At 41.8% G+C, this 17,373-nt stretch overlaps 1 long non-coding RNA gene across 1 annotated transcript; it reads left to right on the top strand.

Annotated features, from left to right (window-relative positions):
• The first annotated feature begins 12,258 nt into the window (after positions 1-12,258).
• LOC140850463 (uncharacterized) lies at positions 12,259-14,083 on the top strand. Its single transcript, XR_012133335.1, has 3 exons — positions 12,259-12,358; positions 13,339-13,401; positions 13,808-14,083. It is a non-coding gene; the product is annotated as an uncharacterized lncRNA (long non-coding RNA).
• Positions 14,084-17,373: the final 3,290 nt, after the last annotated feature.

The raw sequence follows: 17,373 nt of genomic DNA, 5'->3' as shown, positions 1-17,373 counted from the left end.
TTCTGCCTGTTGTCTCTTAGGATGTTTGCTCTTTTCCTTATTGATTTTCAAAACTCCTTGAAGGTTAAATAGCTTGACTCTTGGATTATCTACATGTTGGAAATATTTTTCTCTAATATGTCATCTGTAGTTTGCCTTTTATTTATAATATTTTTGCCATGTAGAAACTGAAATTTATATGTATCGAGATTCATCACTTTTTTCTTTTTGATTTCTGGGTTTTGTGTCTTGCTTAGAAAGCCTCTTCCCACTTCAAAATTGTATTCAGATAATTTAAAATTTCCATTTAGTTATCAGCCAACTTAGAAACCAATACTGCACTGGCAAAGTAAAGTGGCATATTGAGACCTACCCTGATACTTTAATTTTTAATGCAGTCAGTCTACTTGGATCATTTATCAGGAAAGCTTTTCCCCTATTAGGCTTTACTAGGGAACACACTTAATATGCTGTTACAAACACAATCTAAAGGTTCTTTTCTTTTTCTTCCTCCTCCATTCATTATATATTAGGTATCATATTCTGTATTCTTTGTCTATCCCTTGATTGACTTTAGGGATAGTTAATTTAATTTTGCATTTGCTTAGTAATTAGCTGTTCTACTTTCTTTACTGTGGTTTTATTACCTCTGGTGACAGCTGTTAAACCTTAAGAACACTTCCATCTGTAGCAGTCCCTCCAAAATAGACTGTAGAGGTGGTTTGTGGGAGGTAGATTCTCTCAGCTTTTGCATATCTGAAAATTGTTTAATCCCTCCTTCAAATTTAAATGATAATCTTGTCAGATAAAGTAATCTTGGTTTGAGGCCCTTCTTCTTCATTGCATTAAATGCATCATGCCACTCCCTTCTGATCTGTAATGTTTCTGCTGAGAAGTCTGTTGGTAGCCTGATGGGTTTTCCTATGTATGTGATCTTATTGCTCTCTCTGGCTGCTTTTAATAGTCTGTCCTTATTCTTGATCTTTATCAATTTTATTACTGTGTCTTGGTGTTGTCTTCCTTGGGTCCCCTGTGTTGGGAGATCTGTGGATCTCAATGGCCTGAGAGCCTATCTCCTTCCCCAGATAAGTTTTCAGCAATTACCTCCTCAAAGACACTTTCTGTCCCTTTCTCTCTCTCTTGTTCTTCTAGTACCCCTAAAATGTGAATATTGTTCTGTTTGGATTGGTCACACAGTTTTCTCAATATTCTTTCATTCTTAGAGATCCTTTTTTCTCTCTGTGCCTCAGCTTCTTTGTACTCCTCTTCTCTAGTTTCTTTTTCATTTATCGTCTCCTCTACCGTATCCAACCTGGATTTAATATTCTTCATTGTGCTCTTCAACAATTGGATCTCTGACCTGAATTCATTTCTGAGTTCTTGGATATCTTTCCATACCTTCATTAGCATGTTGATGATTTTTATTTTGAACTCCCTTTCAGGGAACAGTCATAAGGTCCATGTCATTTAAATCTTTGTCCTGAGTTATATTAATTTTATTCTGAATCAGGTTCTTTTGGTGTTTCATATTTGTATATGGCGCCTTCTAGTGTCCAGAAGCTCTACTCTCTGGAGCTGCTCAGCCCCTTAAGAAATGTCGGGGTTTGCAGGGGAGCAGTATTGGTGCCTGGGGGGAGGAAAGAGCTGTTTCCTGCTTCCCAGCTGCTGTGCCTGTCTCCACTGCCTGAACCAGTGGGCCAACCACACAGGTATAAGCTTTTGTCCCAGACCAGCCAGATATGGATCCCTGCTTTCCACAACTGGCTGGAATCTCAGTTTCTCCAGGAATTCTGCCTGTATTAGCTTTCCAACTCCTTAATCACGTGGTATCATGAAAGCACCATGAAATGTAGGTTTGTGCTCCCAGAGCAGATCTCTGGAGCTAGGTATTCAGCAGTCCCAGGCCTCCACTCCCTCTCTTCTCTGTTTCTCTTCCTCCCAGCAGTGAGCGAGAGTGGGGGAAGGGCTTGGGTCCCGCTGAGCCACAGCTTTGGTATGTTACCCTTTTCCATGAGGTCTGCTCTTTTCTCCAGGTGTATATAGTCTGGCACAGTCCTCTTTCCTGTTGCTCTCTCAGGAATAGTTGCACCAACTATATTTTCGAATTGTATGCATTTTTAGGAGGAAGCCTCTGTCTCACCTCTCACGCCACCATCTTTAATCCTCGGCTAGTTCTTTTTATATCCTGTTTAAGAGACCTTGCTTACTACAAAGTCATAAATATATTATTCCATATTGTTTTCTAGAAGTTTTATTGTTTTATCTTTCACATTTTGATCTACAATCCACCTGAAATTGATATTTGTCTGGTGTGAGTCAGTAATTATGATTTGACTTTTTTATTATGCTGATATCAAATTAACATAGCATATAATATGTTGAAAAGACTGTCCTTCCCCACTACACTTTGTTTCTAATAATGCTTTTATGACATATCATTCCCATCCTTTAACTTGCAACTTATTTGTATCCTTATAGTTAATGTAAGTCTCTTGTAAGCAACATATAATTGGTTTTTGATTTTTTTATTCTAGTCTAAAGTCTTTGAATTTTAAATATAGTATTTATTTGTATTTAACAGTGCTCCTAATGTATTTGGGTATAAATATACCCATTTTCTGTGTACCATCCTGTTTTTTTTATTGTTTCCAATAAACAAAGCTTATTTTTAATATGTAAAAATATGTCCCATATTAGCTTGTCTATTATATATTGTTTTAACTTCTCTGTTCTATGATTGCCATACAGGGTTGAATATGAATCCTCGTCTTCCTAAATTCTCATATAAATGACTTTTACTGCTTTCTGGACAACACAAGGACCTGAGACTATTTTAATATTTTTTCATTTCCTTTTCTTCATGCTCATTGTCATGTTTTTTAACTTTGTATATATTTTAGATTGCAAAAGAAATTACTGCTGTTTTTTAGAATATTCACTTAGATTTACCCACATCTTTACTCTTCCCATTGTTTTTCATGCCTCAATGCATTTCCTTGCTTCCAGCTGGGATTATTTCCTTTATTATTTATGTGATACCAAGGAATTCTGCCAGTTCTTATTTATCTGAAAATATTTTGCTTAACTTTTATTTTTGAAAGAAATTGAAACTGATTATATAATTTATAGATTGATAGTTAGTAAATCTATGTATGTTTTTTTTCTTTGATTTTTCCTCCTTTGAAGTTGCAGTGCTTCCTAAAGGTGTAGAGGTGTGGTTTGATGTCCCTGGTCAATATTTGAAAATTGTTGTCTAAGATTTCTTCTAATATTGCTTCTGTCTCATTCTTTCTTTTTCTTCTAGATTCATCATTTATAGACATAGACTTTAAAATAATGATGATTAATATGCTCAGAAGATAGAGGACATGATTGATAATTTTAGCAGAGAACTAAAATATGTAAAAGTGAATCAAATAAAAATTATAGAATTGAAAAATAAAGTAACTGACACTAGAACACAATAGACAAATTGAATAACAAGTCAGACATGTTAGAGGGAAGGATTATTAAATGGAAGATAGGTGTAAAGAAAATATCTGGCCTGAAGTTGAATGGATAGAGGGAAAATAAATGTTTTCATTTAAAATCATTGAAAAATAAAAATTTTTGTGAACTTGAGTCTTCTCAGAGCTTTAGTTGAACAGAACTGATGAAGGGCTTCCTGTACATGGATATGTCTTTTCTACTAGCTGGAGTCTAACTCTCTCTATTGCTTTCTGTCACTGAGGCTGAATACTGTTGTTAGGGTTAATATTACCCCTACACTGCTTCACTCATTTATGTTGCCTGGGTGTGTGTGTGCTAGTAGAGGGAGATATTGGGGGAGGGAAAATAAAGGCAGATGAAAAGCATATGGAAAAGTTCTTAACTAGAAAGAGTTAAGCAGGTCTGAGGACTCAAAGAAAGCCAGAAGGACCGGAGCAGAGGCTGTGCTGTATTGGGCTACTGAGTCTAAAAACACGTAGCATCTTGGATGTCTTTTCAGGCCAAATAATTAAGAAGGACCAATACTTATTTCACTGTTACTTGGTGGTATACAAATTTGGCCCCTCTGAATCTTCTGGTGGAAATAACCCATCCCTATATAAAGGTAAATTGTTAACTGTGAGATGTCTAGCTAACTTTTAGCCAAGGTAGACAAGCTAATGACTTGGTTGATGAAATGTCACTGAATTAATTTTTATGCCTTTTTTTCCTGTCTTAGCTACAAATGTCCCCTGCTTGGAAAAGTGTGGGAAGCTGACTTAGAAGCTTGTCAGTTGCTTATTCAGACCCTGTAGCTTCAGGAGGCCAGGGGAAGCCTATCTACAGAAGAAGAGGGGCAGGTGGATGACTCAGGGGGAGCTGCCTGTACAACCACTCTGGCCAAGCTCCCCAGGCTTGTATATTTAGAATCTGTATCTTACAATATACCATTATTTATTAGAATCAAACATTCAAATATACATATATATTCCATTTTTGGTTTTTTTTCCAAAACAAGATGAATATTTTCTAATCTGGTCTTTTCATTTAAGAAAAAAATAGTACTTGTCTTGTGATGTGTGTGTGTGTGTGTGTGTGTGTGTGTGTATGTGTGTGTGTGTAACACACACACACACATACATATATTAAATTCATATAAATATATATATCAATTTATATATAAAATATGTATATATATATTTATAGTGGATTTATTTACCACTTTACCCCAAGGCTGATTTAGTGTAACAGAGCATAGTTCCCCTCCCTCCCCCTCCCCTCCTCTCTGATTCACTTTCTCCTCTAATCCTAAGATTCCTTTCAATGAGTGGCATCTTAAGAAGAGTTTTTCCACTTTCAGTGCCATTAAGGGAGGTTTTAGAGCTCTTTTTCTGGCAAATACCCAGATACTCTGATTATTAAAGGAAATAAAAGCATGGTGGGGCTGGAGGAACATGTCGCCTCATGTTCACATTGCACTTTGGACGTTAGATGAGCCTTTGTCATGACATCCCCATTCTGCTGTGGGGGGGGGAGACCACACAGCAGAATGGGGGACCATGGCCTTTACAGAGCAGACAGTTGCTGACAACCTGTGTTTACAGCTGCTGCCTTCTGTACTGCTTGCAGAGATACCTAAGTCTTTATTTGAATTGAAAATCTTATGAGAAAGCAGGCTTTTGTCACTGGAATCTGGAATCATAAAATTAGCTTCCAAATTGAGCCACAGATGATCCCCATGCCTTTGTTATCTGGGTGCTTCAGGTGGGATCTTCCCTGGAAGCCTGGCTGCCAACTCTCTTGGAATGGTTGAACACTTGCCACCTGTTGCAGTTGGCCTGCTCCAACGAAGATTCTGGAGTGGAAAGCAGCGCTGTGCAAGCAAGGGGCTGGGAGCCCTGGGTGGAGAGAGCTGCAGGCTCTGGGTACGGCTTTGATAGTGGGGCTGGACCTCTACAGTGGGCACCCAGGAGCTCAGTGCCTGAACAGAAGGGAGCAAAGCCAGGTACGTGATGGTCTGCTGGGATATAGGACTCCTCTGGAGGCCAGGGCAGATTCAGCAGCCGGGACCTATAAGAGGAGTCTCCTTCCTCCCTTCCTTTCTTCCTCCCTCCGTCCCTCCCTCCCTCCCTCACTGTGCCTATGTGTCCCTCCAGGTTCTCTGGGGGAAGACTTTCCCAGGTATAGAAGGATTATTCTTCTTTCTTATGATTATAAACACTTGCCAATCTGGGCTGTAGGAAAACAGAGCCATGTTTGCCTAGAAGTAGGAAATTCAGAGTCAAAGATAAACAGAATAGAGGCCTACTGTAGAATGATACTTGATGTTTCTGGTTAGGAGGAGGTTCCAGCTGTGACCAAGAGCAAAAAGCTGCCCCGGCTCCACTCTGCCAGCTGAAATGCTCAGGATGTCCCATGGATTGTACTGCTTTCTTAGGGGTGGAGAGCAGAGGGACCTGGAAAGCCCTTCTGCCTGTCCTGTGCTATACCAGGCCTGTGCGCTTTTCTGGAGTTATACTCCCAGAGGACGGTGGGCATCTTATGAATTCATGAGTGGCAGGCATGGTAAGATGGTAGATATTTCTGGCAAAATTGTGGGAACAGAAAAAGATTACCTGTTGCCAGGAGTTGGAGTTGGGGTAAGGGTTGAAGGCTGCGCAAAGAGTGACTTGAAGGAATTTGGGGTAGAGGTGTGAGTACATAACTTTATAAAAGTGACTAAAAATTTAAAAATAACATCTACCTATCTGAAAGCTAGGTAGGCTATAGATGTTTGACTCAGTTGCACTTGGCTCAGGGCCATCAGAAGACAGTGCAGCACAGTGCACAGAGCCGGGGCTCTGAGGCTGCATACAGGCTGCATTTCCTCATCTGCTAAACCACATGCCAAAAACAAAAAATAAGGATAGTGAAAACTATCTCATGAGGTTGTTGTGAAGATTTAAATAAGATAACATATCTAAAAGTGAGTGAAACATACATAGGAGAGGCTCAAAAATTGGTGTGTGTGTTTATCACTCAGGCAGTCACAAGTATCTCTAGGACTTGTTTCAATAATGTGCCTTGTTTCCTTTATCAATAAACAGCAGTGACCAATGAATTGGTAGAAGATACCCAAGAAAAGAAAGGTTTAATAAGGGAAAAATCTTGTTTGTATTTGGATGGAGGATTTTAGTGTCCTGAAGGTACAGAGAAATAATACCCAAGTTTATCATAAGGAAGGTGCTTTTGTTTTCCTGTCTGAGATTGCCAGGGAGTCATTGAAGTCTGAATGCTTGTATTTTTATTCTATAGCTAAAGTTTCTATTTGCTTTGCCCCTCTGAGAAGGTTTTGCTTTGGAACTCCCTGCTGGGCCTGGTCATCCCGCACTGGTTTCTCTATTGAAGCATGATGCCCCGAAGGCAGTCAATTGCTTTTTAACCCAAATCCTTCATGAAAAATTGCTGATTTCTTATAAAGTCCACATGGAGAATGGTTTTCAAAGTCTTCACTGTGCTCATCTGGCCCACGTGGTTACACGTATTTTGGATGTGCTTTGTTAAAACAAGTGCTTTATTATTAACTAAAGATTTCACTGTTTTTATGGTCCCACCAGGCTCTGCACCATTTCTCCCATTTTACAGCTAGGCGCATTAAGGCAAAATAAATTGCTTTGGGCCTTGTTACAGAGGAAGTCAGCCACAGGGCTAAGGACCAATTGTAGCATGTGCTCCCTCAAACTTTAAGCCCTCTCTTCTTTTCCAGTTTCATTAGCACTCTTCAGCAAGCCTTTCCTCTGACAGATGCTGGAAACAATTAGCTACTGTTGACCCTGGTTTATAGACTTTGCAGAAATTGCACAGGGGCCAGACAGGAGCTGGGGAAATCAGCGAGCCAGCTTCCTCTGCTGTGAAGTTCCTCTTTTGTACTTGCTGTTCTGGCCCTAATACCTGTGTGATTCTCTCTTTTGTCTCTGCAGCCAGTCCTACTGGGGTGCTTTCTGCTTTTACCACAAAGTGGGCTCCCCTCCTGCGGAGTGCCCTGGACAGTAACACTCTCCCCCAGCTTCTCACCCGGTTGCTTCCTTTCCCAGCCAGTAGCTGCCACCAAAGAGACTGAAAGAGGCCAAAAAAAAAAAAAAAAGAGACCAGTGACTTTGAGCCATCTCATGTAGTATTGGAGCAGCCAATATGTTAACATGTCTGTGATGAAAGGAATTAGCAAAGGGACACAACCGGACAGCGCAGCTTGATTTATTATATCATATAGGTCTCCAAAAATTGTAAGTACCTCCCAATTCCTTTTTACTCAATTTCATGTGAAAAACAAGCTGGAAAAGGGGATCTGTGGTGCAGATGTGTGCCCTTACCATCTTAAGCCAATTTCTAATTCTAGAAACATCTGCAGTGTTCAAAAGGGCTTTCCTTCAGTCTTGGCAGATGCAGACCATGCAGAACTCTCTTCTCCATCACTGACTGGCTCACTTGAGCTTGCAAAGCCCCCATTGCCTCACCAGTGAAATGGGGTAAGAAGAGCAGGTCCAGGATGACACAATAGCTCTTCTGCCTGAGTTTGTGAGATAATCCTGGGGAAAATGCTCACTGACCTCTCAGCTGGCTATCCTGCTTTTGTCTGATGCCTTTGGGGAGAAGGCAAAGAGCTAGTGTGTGAAGAGAAGTTTCTACCTTTACCATAATTTAGTATTTGTATTGCCAACCCAGCCTTCTTGCCCCAACAGCAGAGCAGTGGAAGCAATCAGGATTGGTAATTGGTTGATTAATAAAAAAGCCAGGGAATACTATGAAACAGTACATGTGCATTTTGGACCTTTTTACTGAAAACACACATTCATTTACTAATCATTTGATATAGGACCAAGGCTTTTGTTTTATATAGGTCTACTGGCTGGCTCTGCACCTGGCCCTCCCTGCATGAACCCCAGCAATAATGCATCATCTACAGTGTCCAGTGAGGGTTTCTTTAAAGTGGCCTGGAAATTTCAAGAGCACTTGCTGAACAACTGAGTCTCATTTTCTCTCTCCCTTAAATATTAATGAGCTATTTCAAGGGTTTCCATTTGGTTTATATGGAGACAAGGACTCTCTTTTCATACTAGTATCTCATTGCTGTACACAGTAATCATTTGAATTACATTAAGTAGAATGTTAAGTATCACTGGCATAAATGGTTTAGAAGTAAACACAATTCAACCAATTCATTCCTGTTCCTCTTGGGAGACCCGCATGGCCCCAGCCTTAGTCCCTGCATAGGGGACAGGTAGAGCTGCGGGACAGCCAGGGAGGTGGGGAAGTGAGAGGTGTCCACTGTCATTGGTCAGCTAGCTTGGGCCAGTTCGATCACTCGGTTAGCTAATGTTGCAGCTTGGCAGCCTCCTTCACCTGCCCAAAGAAGTGAAGTGGACTCTTCTGATCTGCTGGCTTTCCCTCCTTTTGAAAATGACAGAATTGCATCCTGTGTCCCAGGGCCTAACTGTGGTACTCCTTTCGTTAATTAAAAATAGTCCAGTGCTTCTGAGGAGAACAACCCCTGGGGTTTTGGAGATGCTCACCCTGGATATTCCTTCATTCAAGGGCAGGCACTGAGGGATGGGCAGACGATGCTTCCTGCCTGATGGCAAGGATAAACAGTGGCCATTAGGAGCTTTATCTAACAAATATGCTATGATTGCCTGTGAGGAGCTGAGAGAGTTTTTAAATCCAGGGTTCCACCTCTGTGGAAAGTGAACTACCACTCTAGGCTGCATCTGATTCCCTCACCATTTGGGGGTCAGGGTGATTAGGGTCAGGAATGCCTGTCTGTCCTCCACACTAGTTGTCATATCTTCCAGCCTGGGTAGCTTGGAGCAAGTGGGAGGCCTGGATCACTCCAGAGATCTCCTACACAGAGTATAAAGCACGGTCTACTTGTAAAGGGTAACATCCAGGGCCAAGATTACACATGGACATTTAAAAAGAGTAACTCTAGTAATCTTATAGGTGCAGAGTTTACAAAAAATTTTAGAATTTCAAATGTTTTTTAACACTAAAATGAACATAGATACAAGTTGTCATCTGAATCTGTTCTCACAGCCATCTTTTTACTCTTTGTAGTACACCATTTCCTAGCAATAGGCAGCTTGCAGAGCACATTCCCCATAAGGAATTCTCCCACTCTGTTTCATTTCATTTCCTTATGCAAAGGGTTTGATGTCACTGTCCCCAGGCTGACTCCTTGCATTAAATAGAGATCATTTAGGTACTTGCTGATGCTCTGAATATCATTTACAAATACAGTTCTTTCCTCAGAAGGTTCTAATAGAGTTGGGCATTATTCAACTTTCATGTTCAACTGAAGTGCACTAAAGGGGAGGCAATCCAGATTCTTTTGAATGCTCATGTAATATAAAATACAGCTTTCTGAAGATTGCCCTTCATGTAAACTGGAAACCACAGGCCAATTAACATACACAAATTATCAGGCAATTTCTTTTGTCATTTTTGTTTGTTTGCTCCTGCTAATTGGTTCTATTTCTCAACAGCATCTCTGCAACAAGTGTGCAGATACTTGAAGATGATTTATTGCTCACTCTGACCTAATGATGCCTAAATATTTCACATGCATTCCTTATCACTTATGACATCTCAAAAGAAATGCCTCAAAAGAAATACACACTTACTCAGGGTTTAGCTATTGTTAGGGTCTAGGACTCCAGGGTTTCCCGGAGAACAGGACACACGGACACGGAGATGAAAATCCAAGCAAAGTCTTTATTCAGCCAGCAAGCTGGGGTCGACAGCACCTCCCCTGACACGCAGGCCGAGTCCGAGCTGCCGACCCCGAAGCAACTTTGGGTACTGATTATATAGGATCTTCACAGCCGTCACACCAAAGCCCGAGCAGTTCTACAACTAATAGGTTTAAAACACTCTATATTGTAACCAATGGGAAACATTGTAACCTTTTTAGGGAATACGCCAGTTGCCTGCGGGCTTCGATTGTTATCTCTGGCTTACCCAAGCATGTCTATGTGACTTATCACGGGTTACATCCCCAGGCATTCCCAGGCTGTTGCCCACTTCTAGTTATCTAACTTAGGGTAGGTGCATTTCTCAGAAGCCTTGGGTAATTTACACAAGAAAAGACTGGGTGGCTCTCGCTCTAGGCAGTCAGGTTAAGTGTCATTAGTTCTTTTTCCTGACTCTTGATGCTCTCTGCACTCCGTTACACTATGTAATTTGGATATTTGGATAAATACTTATATTATAATAGAGTGAAAAAGATGAAACTTTAGTGTCTTTATTTGTGCCTCTATGCTTCTATGCAATGACTATAGAATTCAGTGTTTATATGGAAAAATGAATACTTATCCATTTCAAATAGATGTGAAAGATACTCTGTGGTATGGAAAAGAGTTCGAGGTAAATATTCTTTATGTGGTCAATAAAAAAAAAAGAAAGAAAACCATATAGCATTTTTGAAATGTATTTGGCAAGAAAATATTTTGGAAAACAGCCCAAAGGAACATATTTAAGGCTGTGATTTTAATATGAAACTAAGGAAATGCTTGAATGCATCAGCTAAGCTCTCACATGGCAATAATCACATCTGGTTTACATTAAGCTGTAGGAGAGGGAATGAAACAACATCGGAACAAACATCATAAGGCTCAAGGCACATTTTCGGTTTTTAAGTATGAATACGTGCAGTACAGGGTCTTTAATTTTTGTTTAAACTTAAATACCTCTATGGCTCAGCACTCCGTAATGCAGATAGCTCAACAACTGAAAGGGACGACTGCTCTGTCACCTGCCTTTGCATTATTATGGAGCCTGTGCTTTCCCTGCAGAAATTACATATGTTTATGGATAGGCAGCTGTAGCTGATGCCTTATTACCTGGCCAAGGAAAACAGGGATCTAACTAGGCTGGTTGAATAAAAGCAAAGAGTAGACATCCAAGAGGGGGGAGCCTCCCCTCGGCCATCGAACCTTAGCAAGGATGGAAGCAAAAGGATGACTTCAAAGCCTAGCACCCAGCACAGGAAGTACAGAGCTGAAAGGTACTTGTTGATTTTCTCAGATTCATTTGTAAACTACAGCAATAACTCTTACTTCATCTATGAGGTTTTTCTTGATCTATTACTTGATACCACGTCAGACATCACAGTGCCTCGCCCTTTAGAACTACTTTGGACAGCATTTAAAACAGTCAGTTATTTAAATCCCTTGACCCACTGATTTAGCCCAAGGTGTATCTGCTCAAATGTGTGGCAGATCACCGCTGATGAATTGCATGTCTGAAAACATATGTTCCATTAGGTGTGAAACCTTCCCAAGTTAGGTTGGCAGCTAGAGCCATATCTGTTTGACTGGCGATTTAACTGAACATGGTTTCCTACTCCAAATGCATTTTCTAGTCAGAATAAAAATAATATGATTTCCTCATCGCTCTAGTGTAGCCTGATGAGATATTGTTACCAGATACTTGCACTTATCAAAACAATTATCATTTTATATGATATATTACCGCTCCTTTGACTATGACCTCCAGTTTTTAAATTTTAAGTGTTATGATATTTTTCCAAATTGCATAGGCAAAGACCTAGCCCTATTTATGGGAAATATTACTTAGTAAAAATGTCCTTGGACACCCTGGCCATGGAGTTCATGACTGATTTTCACCTGTATGTGAGCCATCTGCTCAGGCTAGCAACTGAATGAATTTTTGTATCTGAGTATAAATTTCTGTAGATAAATGTTTTTAGAAAGTCACTGTAATGGGAAAATCCTGCCTAACAAAGGAAATCCTATTTTCTGTTTTAAATCATGCATCCAGAATTTGGTGAATAGGATAGAAATCTGACATCAGCTTTAATTCAACACAACTGACAATTTCTTTCCGAACATTCAAGTCTACAGGTTTTGATCATGAGGTAAGGTAAGCAAATTATATTTGAAATATTGCCTGGCCAAGTTCACGCTACTGAATCATACCCATGTGGAGGGACAGAGGGGAAGACATAGGGCTTTTTCTGAGGCTGATGAAAATTGTTTGTGTGGGTGGGCCCTGGAAGGGACACCACACAGGCCCAGTGGGCACCCTGGCAGCCGGATATTTATCCCAGGCAAGGCAGTTCTCCACTGCATTGAGGGAGAGGGACTGTGTTCAGAGAGGCCTCCTCCTCCTGGCTCTTCACATGCTGGGGAGAGGATACCATGGATGTTGCAGGCTGATGAACAGCCTGACTTCCTCAAGAGCCAGTGAGAAGAAAGAGCTCCCATTTGTTTCCTCAACACACATTTTCTGAGCCCTTTCAAGAGCGGGGCAGAGCATTAGGGGTCACAGGAGCAGCAGGACACCATTCTGCTGCTGTCTAGGTGATGCCCACTGTGCCGCAGGGGAAGACAATGTTTTGGAGGAGCACCCCTAACCCAGAGCTGAGGTGGGGCAGGAGATTCCAGGATTCCAGAAGCCTTCCTGGAAGGAGTGGAGTCTGTAGGGTTTTGAGATGAGGGGTGCCATTGGCCAGGCAGAGAAGGCGATGGCTCAGGAATGAGACTGTTTATCTGGTGCAGCTTCTTTCATTCTGACCTGTGGGGAAGACAATTACTTCTAGGGTTAAATGAAGGGCTGGATGTATGGAAGAAAGAAAATCATAATTTTCTTTGCCTGATGGAACAAATTACTGGAGAGTTTTCAGACACTTAGAAATGCCAAACAACTTGTCCTTTATCCATTCAGAATTGCAAATCCTGTAAAACTCCGTTTTGGTTAAGAATACCAATGACTTTTTAGTGGGAGATATTTTAATTACAAAGTATCAGTCACACATGTAGGACTGCTTTTTTTTCCTGCCGCATTTAATGTAATAATAAAAAATGGAAGCAAATATTATGAATTTCACTCCAAAAGGAACTCAGTGCATGAAGAGCTACTGGACATGGCTAAGAGAATGCTCCTTTGGAATCTGCCAAGGTGAGAGGTCAAGGCTCTCAAGTCATTGCTCAGAGAGAAGAGACTCCCTCTGTCCTCCCCATGGACCTCGCTTGCTTTTCTCAGCTCCCAGCCTTAGGGTTTATAGATTTGTGGGCCAAGGATCCCTAGCTCACCATTGCCACCCAGGCTGTCTGGTTGCCCCCATTGAGGTCGATCAAATCTGAGGGCTGGAGGGAGCAACCCCCTCACTGAGCCGAGCCTGCAGGAATCAGAGCAGACATGGCAGGGTTTGGAGGGTGGAAGGGAAGGGAGGAGAGGTGTCTTTAGGCATCTTTGGGTGCTGCTTGTTTCTCTGACTTCCTTCTGTTCCACTTTGTAGCCTGCCCCACCCTCTCCTGTCCCCAGGCCAGCCTGACAAAATCCTGTTCTGTGTTTCTCTCCCCAGCATGGCTAAATCACATCCAGAGGAAAGAACTGGCTAAATGTGGGAACGTCTTCGTCTTAGACCCCAACCTGCCACTGTCTCATTGTGTGACCTGCAGCCAATCACAGGACTGTATTTCCATATGTATAAAAGGAGAAATTGAACTAGATGCTTCCTAAGTCCCCTAACAGCCCCAATACCCTCTGCCTCTGGGTATTTGGATCCACACGGAAAGGGCTAGTGACATTTCTAGAAGCCCTTACTGAGGTGGCTCTTTGCAAATGCTTGGATTTGATGTCCTGAGTACTGGGTGAGTAATAGGAGTGCCATTTTTCAAAGTTAAAGCAGAAGCCCAACAGGAATACCTGGCTTACAGCTAACTCTCTTTTGGCTTCAATAGAAATGCTAATGCTTTTACAGGACAACTTCTTTGAAAAGAGGTTTCCTTTCTTTTACGATAAACAAGCAAACAAAACCTCTTTAATTGCTTCCATTTCCTTTACCAGTTTTTAACTTTCCTCTCAGGCTTAGACACATAAAATGGGTAAAATTAGAAATGGGGGAAGAGGTGACAGTGAAGTCCTGCTTTCCTGAGGGGATTCTGCAGAGGAAAGCCTACAGCCATGGGCTAAAAAAAACATGCCTGAGAAAGCTGTTCTCAAAGCAGGAGAGGCCAGGGGTTGTGCAGCATGCTCAGTGTTCCCAGCAGAGACGCGGCCATGCTGTGTGACTGGCACATGCACACTTAATACTCCCAGGAGGTCACAAGCAGTTAAGTAGAGGAGGGATCTGCCCTGACTTCCATGCACTGAGTGTGGCTCCTGGCAAACTTAGATCCCGAGATGAATCTGTTTGTCTCTTCCCCTCTTCTGCCTCTCATGACAGAGGCACCTGTCTCTGCTGAGTGTCCACTAAAGAATCACATCTCCCAAAGCTAGAAGAAAGCCAGGCCCCATTGGCCTTACTGCAAATAAGTATGTCCCTCAGAATCCGTGCCTGCACTGATTAATAGCCACACATTCAACCAGGAGTCAGGGGTCTGGTTACCAGTGACCAGTGGCAGTGGCTGCTCACTGAAATTCTTTCTTGCACCTCTCAGCCTCAGAGTCATATTCCTCAGAATGGCTAGGGGCATCCCACCCTGAGACAAGTCTGGGCCTTAGCACTTCAGTGAGCTTTAAGATCTAGCCAGTCTTGAAAAGTATTCTTTAGCTAGGGGTCTGTGACAGCACTATTCCAGCAGCACTGTGCTACAGGCCTGTTCGTCCACACAGGGTGCCGTGTAAGGTATAATCGGTGCAGGCTGCTGTTTCAGCTACTATGGCTGCATAACAAAGCACCCCCTGATCAGTGATCAGAGCAGTCATTTCTTATATGCATGGGTCTGTGGTCAAGAATTCAGATGGGGTACTGTGGGCAGGGCTGTCTCTGCCCCACAATGTTTAAGTGCTAGCTGGGTGACTGGAAAGTGGGATCTGAAGTCATCTGAAGGCTCAACCACTCCCATGGCTGGCTGTTGACTGGGCCTTAGCTGGGCTCTCAACCAGGCCCCCCACATGGCCCATCCATGTGCTTGGGCTTCCTTACAACATAGAAGTCGGGTTCCAAGGTGTGTGATCTGAGAGGACATATCACCTACCCTGATCTGGTTTGGAAGTCAGGCATGTCAGCTTTGCCATGTTCTCTCACGGAAGGACCCTCCAAAGGCCCACCCAGCTTCAAGGGGAAGAAGTCATACATTGTCTCTAGATGGCAGAGAGACAGGCTTCTTTCTGGAAGGCCATATTGCAGTGGCCACACACATACTCTACCTACCTGGGCACAGCACAGAAATGGACAAAAGTTCTGCCTCACCCCTCAAGTTCAGGGTTAGCAGACAGGACCTCTGCACCATGGTCCAGCTCATACCCTTGGGTCTGTCCTGCCTTGCCCTCTGTGCACAGAGCAGGACTGTCATCACATCAATAGAAATATGCAAATCTGCCCTCTCAAATACTGTCATTCTCAGTTTAGGTCTTAAACTAATTCACTTCCCAAGATGCCAAGTGAGAACATTAGGTAAGGCCATAAACCCCTCAAATGATACCCGGGCCACAGTCAGGATCCCCTCAGCTCAGGATCAGAATCTGTTGGGCTCACAAGGAGCAGAAATTACATGACTTGGAGAAACAGCCCAGGACAGAGTCCCTGCCAGATCTGCTGTTATGATCAGAGAGCATAAAGCCCTCTGAGTTCATTTCCATATGCCTCTTTGTGCTTTTTGAATCTTTAAAATTAAAAAAAAACTTTAAAAGATCTGAAAAATATTCAGGTATATTTCTCCCATACTTTCTCATTATGGTTTGAATTACTGTTTTTGGTAACTTTTCTTCTTCATTATATTTTAAAGGTGTGGAAAATACAACAAAGTATAGAGAAGAAAATAAATATTTGCTTAATAAACTCAGACAGTTGTGAGTTGGACTGGCTCCATTTTCTAGGGGGCTTTCTCTACACTGAGAAACCCAAAACCATCTTTGTTTTCTTCACAGCAAAATTCTGCCATGTAACAGTCAGTAGTGTGTCATGATGAGAAGGACTTTAGATCATTGCTTTTCAGTTTCTTCTTGCACAAAACTCCATACACTTGGTGTCACATCTGCAAATACCTTAATCAAAAGTAGCTGCCAGTGAGCAAGATGGCACAAGGGGATATGGCTTAGGCAAGCATCCATGTGAAGTGTGGTACCCCATGCTGACCTGTGGATACACAGGGTACTTCCTCTGAGGGCAAAGGGACAGGTGCACAGATGGATGAAGGGCTGTGCAGTACCATCTTTTTGGTTATTTAATCACAAGCTGATATTTTTCTAGATAAAAAACACTTCTCTGTTCAGTAGTATGACTTTTTAAAATGTATTTGTGGGAAATATAGTTACTTTGGTCTTTGCTTCTCATTGCTCTTACTTTTCAGAATTCCAGTTCTATCCATACTTTATCTTGAGATAGAGAAAGAGCATGAATGTGTGTGTATGTGTGTGTGTGTGCTGTTTAAGAAGCTTTGAATGGTCAGGGATTAATCTTAATGCAAGTATTCAGATCTACATTTTAATGATAGATTCAACACTGTTTTCTTACTCATTATAACCTTAAATCCTTGACCTTGTTTATTAGCAGGCTTAGCGGGGCATTTCTTCAATTTAATCAGTGATTATTTTCACATCGCTCAAGGTAGATTTTTAAAAGCAGACATTCTGTTATTCATGATTTCCTGCCTCTTACAAAACTATTGTTTAAGTTATTATTATAAAGTTGGCCCAAGAAACAGTAGAAGAATTTTTGTTTTGCATTTTTGTTTTTTATTTATATTTATGGATAACACAGATTTGAGCACTTATAAGGGGACATGGGCTCCAGCAAATGGGCAACTGACTGGACATCTTGGAGCAGCAAAGTGCAGAGAGCCAATGCATATCCCCCAGACTGGCAGCCGGGATCTTTCCTCAGTGGGACATTCCTCAGGCTGATGGTTGGGTCAGGTAGAGAGCTGCAGTCAGGGTCTGTTGGTCTCTTATTTAGTTTCTAGAAGGTTGGTTTCATTCTAAAGA

The sequence above is a fragment of the Manis javanica genome, chromosome 7 (genome assembly GCF_040802235.1).
Source record: "Manis javanica isolate MJ-LG chromosome 7, MJ_LKY, whole genome shotgun sequence".
Taxonomy (NCBI): Eukaryota; Metazoa; Chordata; class Mammalia; order Pholidota; family Manidae; genus Manis; species Manis javanica.
Note: the sequence above shows the minus strand (reverse complement) of the source record. Positions and strands in the feature narration are given on the sequence as shown.